At 42.6% G+C, this 7,019-nt stretch overlaps 1 pseudogene; it reads right to left on the reverse strand.

The window, feature by feature from the left end:
* Window positions 1-1,478: 1,478 nt before the first annotated feature.
* LOC150016806 (protein S100-A11 pseudogene) lies at window positions 1,479-6,223 on the reverse strand (annotated as a pseudogene).
* Window positions 6,224-7,019: the final 796 nt, after the last annotated feature.

Raw genomic sequence — 7,019 nt, forward strand, 5'->3', positions numbered from 1 at the left:
TGAAGAAGTGGCGCAAGTGCATCTGAACCCCCCCCCCACCCCCGTAGGAACCAACAGCTGTTCTCCCTTCTCCAAGCTGATGGGAATTGTGGGTTCTGCTGTGGAACTTGTCCTCCCCTCATCTGGGGCTATGGTCCTTTGTTTCTGGGAGAGCTGGGCAGTGTGGGAAAAACCAAAATGGTGCTAGATATTCACAGGAAAGGAGCTCTTTTGAGGTAAGAGCTTTCAGGTGATTGCAGGTAGGGTGACCAGAAACTACTTGAATTCCAAACTGCTTCATGAAGCCAGAACTTTCTCATGGACTCTGCCGGCTAAAACCTAAATGACATCGTGTGTTCTTTGCAAGTGAGAAACTGTGATGACTTTTCTTCAGGTCACACAGGGAAAGAGTCTGTCACTAATGATTCTTTTGATTAAAAAAAAAAAAAAAAGCTCTTTCTGAAAGAAGAAGCCATAATAGCCAGATTTTTGGAGGTGGTGGGAAGGCCTCGGTCTGATGCTGTTTTATAGAAAAAGAAAATGTATGTCTGGGTTCTTTTCAGTGACAGCTAAAAGTATAACCACCTCTTTGACTCCCTTTTACATGAAAATGTTAAAGTTGAGCACATACACGGTGATTTCTTTTATTATTATTTACACAGGAGACTATTGCCACCAGAAAGCATGTCTGCTAACGTGTTTTGGCCAAGCCCTCCTCAGAGATGGTGATTAATAGAAGGAATGGGTAGAAAATTAGAGTATACAAACAGCTATTCAGTCATGGGGGTGAAATGCTAATGCAGTGACCTTTAAATCTTCATTTTTCTTTATTTCTCTGAATGCTAATTAACAAACGTGTTCAGCACTAGGGGCAGGGATTTGCATCCAAGTCCATCTCCCTGCTAAGCGGTATTTTAAAAATTTCTGGAGCTGAGTCTCAGAGAAGGGCCGATCTAAGCTTCCTGAGGCTCCCATCCCCACTGCCACCGTGTGACTTTTCCCCTAAGAGCAAAAAAGCACGCCATCGTCCAGCAGCTCATTAGCATAGCTGTACAGCCTCTGCAGTTAGCAAGGTAATTAGTTTCAGAGGTAAGTGCAGGTTGGGGAGGTTGGAGGCACAGTGTGTTTATTGACTACTGTCCCTGGGCAGCAAAACCACTGCCTGCTTGTTAACAAGGCGTGAATTACTGCCTGCCCAGAGCTCCAGGACCCTAGGAAGAAGCAATGTGGTAATTGGGGCCTTCCTTGAAGCAAAGGGCAAAGGTAAATTTGTAAGTCAGGCAATAACCTTTAGAATGATGCCAAGGGATGCTTTCTGGAAAACATTTCGTTCATGCAGGGAGGGCAATAGACTGAACATGCATGCTGAGTTTGGACTGGAAATGACTGTCATCTTGAAAAAAAGAAGAAATAGTTCAGATTAAATGAAAATGACTTCAAGTTGTTAGGGTAAAAAACCTTTGGGATCACGTTAAAAAAAATAAAAATAAAAAACCCAATTAATGTTTTGTTTCCTCCAGCAGTAGGGCCCTGCACAGAGTGGTGGGTATGCTGGGCTCAGGGTATGTGTGGTCTGTGAGGAGGTGATGATGCCTGGGAGACTGGGAAGAAAGGGGGAAGGTCTGGAGGCCAGCTCCAAGGGCTCTGTGGGTATAATTGTGGGAACCGGTAAAGGAGCCATGGCAAGCTACCACCATGCCACCAATAAGATTAGAAATTCTTGGAACTCTAGCTGTCCGTCACAGCTGAGGTCCAGTTTCTTCATCATGTGGTCAAGGACACTGCGGTCCTTCTGGTTCCTTGTGAAGGCAGCCAGCTCTGTATCCATGAAAGTCAGGAACTCAGTCCTAGAAAGTGTGTAACTGTTACTATTTTTTCTAGCACAGTTCTAGAAAAAAACAATCAAAGACTCAATGCACCTCTTGGTTTTTGAATGGCTGGATATTTTTGCCACATTGGAGTGGAGTGAGGCGCAGAGGCTGTGAGTAGGGAGTGGTGGAGCAAGCTCTGGGATTAACTTTTATATGGGGAAATTCCTACATGCATAGCCTTTCCGTGATAGAACTGTGAGGGAGCAAAAGTTCAAGCAGAGATTGGAGGGTCATCTATGCCTCTGTCTTCAATTTTCCTTATCTATAAAATGGAGGGATAATACTGCCTACCTCACAAAGTTATCATGATGATTAAATAAATTAATGTTACAGAATGCATATTAAATATAATAATGTCAATAAGTCTTTGACATTATTGTTTATCTATAAAGGGTATGCTAGATGGTTTGGGTAGGAGATTGGACTACTTGACCTCAAGATCCCCCCATAACTCTTGAGTTCTAGGATTCAGCAGTTTAATGGTAGAAGTATTTTGTACCCTATAATCCCTTAGGTGAGTTTTTATTTAGGGTGCACTGATCTATGATTCTTTTGAATCCTAGCAATGTCTTTACGACCGTAATGATCTTTCTGTCTGATTTTCTTAAACCACTGAGAGCAATATTTATGTGTTTTTCTATATTCTACTTTGCTCCTAAAAGATTTTCAGTAAGACATTTAAAGTATCTTTGAATTTGCTTCAGAAGATACACTGAATTAAATTCTCTGGACTTGCCTCTTGTTGAAACATAGTTTTCAAAAAGAATTTAAAACCATCAACTATATTGATAAATTATGGGGACTAAACCCAATAGTTATGAAAGCATATAATAGGGTGTAGGGGACAGGCAGCGGTCTAGGAGGAGAGGGGAGAGACAAAAGAAGGAAGACACCAAAAATATGACTTACTGTAGTTTTAAACTGTGGAAGAAAACAAGGTCAAAGCAAGTGTTTAGTGGACACAGGTCACACAAGTGTCCCCAAAGCACCATTTCCTTGCCTGTGTCCAAGGATTGCCCTTCTTATCAGTTCTAATTATTCTCCATTGGAAACATTAGATGCTCCCACATGGGTGGCATTCAAAAGATGACAGAGCTCATGATGGAGAAGGTAACAAAGGGAAGACGTGCCATGTGCCAGATGCTTTACAAACATTACCTATTTTAATCTTTACTTGAAGCCTGGTGAGAAAATTGAGATTCACCAAGATAAAATAATTTGCTCAAAATCTAGTTAGTAAGTGATAGAGTTGGTATCTCATCCTAGGAGTGCCTAATTCGAAAATCCATGTTTTTTCTAACACTCTTTTCCTCTCTAATGCACACCTCTGAACATCAAGTATCCAGTAATACTGACACTTGAAAAATAGAGGGCTCTTCCATGTTTATAATTTATGAAGAAGTATATCACTTAATCTCTAAGATCCCCCTCAATCTTCACATAATCCGATCCTGTACACTTTTTGAAATCAAGTTGCTAGTTAATATTAGTAAATTTTTTTCTATTCAGTGTGAAGTATACCTCTAATAGGATTGTCTCACCCACGACTCAGGGAGCAGAAAACCTCAGATGCCAACATACTATTCCAAATGCTCCATGATATTAGACTGCTCTAAATATCCTAGTATTAGACCATTTTTCATAAATTCTGCTTAATTACAGAGGCATATTTCATAGGACATATGCCCTGGCTGGTTTGGCTCAGTGGATTGAGCGTCGGCCTGCGAGCTAAGTGTCGCTGGTTCGATCTTCCAGTCAGGGCACATCAGAGAAGGAAAACTCTGACTCCCAAAAACCTCCGCTGCCTTGCGGCATACCTCTTCAGGGGAAAGGCTAAGGGAGTAAACCCCGACAGAAAATCCAGAGCCGGAGTCCCTAAGGCGGTTTGACGTTGTAGTCAACACCGGCAACTCCTGCGGCGCACCTGAAGCCAAGCTGTATTGACTCCGTCTTTCCCTTGGATCCCTCAACTGCGAAGAGAGGGGGTGTCTGCTGCATGGGCAACAGCAGACCCTCCATATCACCCTGCCCAGGCTCTGTAGCTTCAGCTTCACTGGAGAGGACACTCCAGCGTCATCGCAAGATGTCGATTCAACACGGGAGGAGACAGATACCGTGTCACTCCCGAGTCGGACTGCACAACCATTCTCGGCGGTGCAGATAGACTCTTAAGAAGCTACACCATCGTCTCTCGAGGCTCTGTAGCTTCAGCTTCACTGGAGAGGACACTCCAGCGTCATCGCAAGATGTCGATTCAACACGGGAGGAGACAGATACCGTGTCACTCCCGAGTCGGACTGCACAACCATTCTCGGCGGTGCAGATAGACACTTAAGAAGCTACACCATCGTCTCTCGAGACGGACGGCCGCCGCCGCCGCCGCCGATTTCATAGGACAGTCTTTGGCTCTTTCTAGCAATGAGGATAGTGAAGGATATAGAAAATTAGTAAAGGACACATTGCATTAGCCAAGTCATTACTGAGGTGGCATCTGAAAGTTCATGCATGGTTTTATATATTTAAAAAATTTATTTATTGCTTTTCTATTACAGTTGTTCCACTTTTCCCCCCATTTTTGCCCCCCCACCTGCCCACCCCTTCTCCCACAGTCAGTCCCCACCCAATTGTCCATGTCCATGGGTCATTCACGTGCATGGTGTTATTGACAAACTGAGGCCAGCATTCCATAGAAATTTTATTTCCTAGAGCTAAAGACTTACCCCTCTTGATAAGCCAGCCCTCTTCTCTGTTAATTTCCTCCTCTATGCATCCCATTCATTTCCTTCCTGGAGTCATTAGGTGATGTCACTAGCACAAGCAGTACTAGCGACTGGCCCAGAAATGGGCTTCCAGGGTGAGAGCTTTGTTACAGCTCTCTCCTACTCAAATACAGAAGAGAAAGAAGGGAGCAATGTCATATACCATTTTATTTACCAGCTAGTCATTGGTCACTGCCTCTGCCAACTCCTACCAGACATGATATTCTAGATTTCTTATAGAACCCATTGTTTGGGGGTGACTACTGTTTGGTGGTAGGAGGGAAAAATGCTTTCATTTTCTATTGCCTATGGTTAAGGAATTGTGTGCTTCTGATTGCTGCCATTAGTCACTTTGCCTTAAGATGAAACCCAGTAAACATATTTAAAGCACTTTAAATAGTTCCTGGTGCAAAGCAAGTGTTCAACACATGCTATCTGTTTATTGTTGTTTCTGTTGTAGTTGAGTATGTGCATGCTTTATTTTCTGGGAAAGTATAGCAGAGAGACAAAAAGTCACCAAATTTTGGTGACATGGTTGAGCTTCTGGCTCAAACCAATCTTGAAGTCCTTCCAACCTCTGAACCAGTTGGAGTTAGTTTTCTTGATAATTTTTTCATCTTGAGGGTTCCTAACTGGTATTCAGAGTCAGTGTGATTTAAGTTTATGTGAAGGGCAGTTTTAGAGGGATGATCCCCAGCATCTACATGGCATTTGACTTTATGCATCATGTAATTGCATATACAAAATGAAATTTTAGACTCTACAAGAGAGGTGACTCTCCCCAACTTCTACCATCCTTTATCTTTTGCTAACTTGTATTGCAACAGATGCCTAACCAAATTCTCTGGTTCTAGGCTTGTCCTATCCCTTTTAATAATCCTTCACATAGCTGCCAGAGTTATCTTTACAATACAAATCTGATCATTTTACACATGCAGAGGCATATGGCATTGTCTGCTTAAATCTTTCTATGTGTGTATAGTTTCTGATTACATACTGGATTCCAATCAAACTTATCAGCATGGCCTGCATGGTCCTTAATACCTTCTTCAGCCTGCCTTTTTATTTTTGTCTCCCAGGATCCTCTTCCACAAATTTGATGGTTACTCTGTCCTGAATATATGATGTCCTTGAGTGTCTTCAAGACTTTGCATGTGCTGGTCCCCATTCCTACAAGGTCTTTTTTCTGATTTCTGTACTGGGAGCTCTTCTTTACCTTCAAAGACCCTCAACTCCAATATCAGCTGACTAAAGGGCACCCCTTGATATCCCCTGGAAGAACCATTAGAATATGATTTATTATAGAAATTTGACTTTACACAATCATGAGAGCTATGTTAGTTGGTGAAACAGCCTATGGGAGGTTGTCATGGCTGCCTTCAGGGTGGGCAGGTGGAAAGGCAAGATGGGGCAAGAAGGACAAATTGAACTTGAATGGGGCCTAGGAGGATGAATTGGAACCTGTGTTGGTCTTTCACCACCTTGAGACCTCTAACTTTGATGCTGTGGGTTTCTGCTGCAGGAGAAGCTGTTGACTTTGGTCATGATAATTGACAGGTACCTGGTCCAGGAGTTATAGGAGCCGAAGGAGGATACAACAGGAGTTGCAGTCATGAGCCCAAATGCTGCCTGCCCCCGTCCCCCACCAGGTAAGCCAGCAGATAGGCCACCACACAGGTGGGATGTTGCAGCACCTCTTGCCCTGCTCCAACCTCCTGAGTGAGCCCTTGTGGTCTGTGTGAACCTGGGACTCTAGAGGGAAGAAAAGTTTTAGAAACATAAATCCCGCAAAACTGAGCCAAATGTGTACAAATCCGTCATATCTTACATCTTCCTTTTATAAGAATAATACAGCGTGTCACAAAAAAATTATCCACAATTTTAATGATTATAAAGTCTCTATTTATTAGCATACAGTTCCCTTTCAATGTTCTCAATAAACTACATAAATGTACTTTTTAATATTTAGCACCTATTTTCAAACTGATGACCATTCTGGTCTAGATATTACTGGCAATGCAAAGCAATGGAATCACAAACATCAAGAATCATTTCATTTTGTATTTGGGTACATTCTCTTTCAATGGCTACTCGTAATTCATCAATGATTTCAGGTTTTTTAGCATAAACATCATTCTTGAGAAATCTCCAAAGGAAAAAGTATAGTGGTGTGAGGTCTGGTGAACATGCGGGGTAATCTACGGGCCCTCTTTGCCCGGTCCATCTGTTTGGTAGGTTCTTATTAAGATAGGCCCTTACATCATGATGGTAATGTGGAGGCACTCCATCTTATGGGAAATAAAAGTCTTCATCATGAAAATCTCCATGAATGCGTGGTATGGCTGAGTCCTGCAGTACATTCAAGTACATGGTACCAGTTACAGTCCCTGCAAGAAAGGAAGGGCCACGT

Source organism: Furipterus horrens, unplaced genomic scaffold (genome assembly GCF_987537825.1).
Source record: "Furipterus horrens unplaced genomic scaffold, mFurHor1.1.pri manual_scaffold_3, whole genome shotgun sequence".
Classification (NCBI taxonomy): domain Eukaryota; kingdom Metazoa; phylum Chordata; class Mammalia; order Chiroptera; family Furipteridae; genus Furipterus; species Furipterus horrens.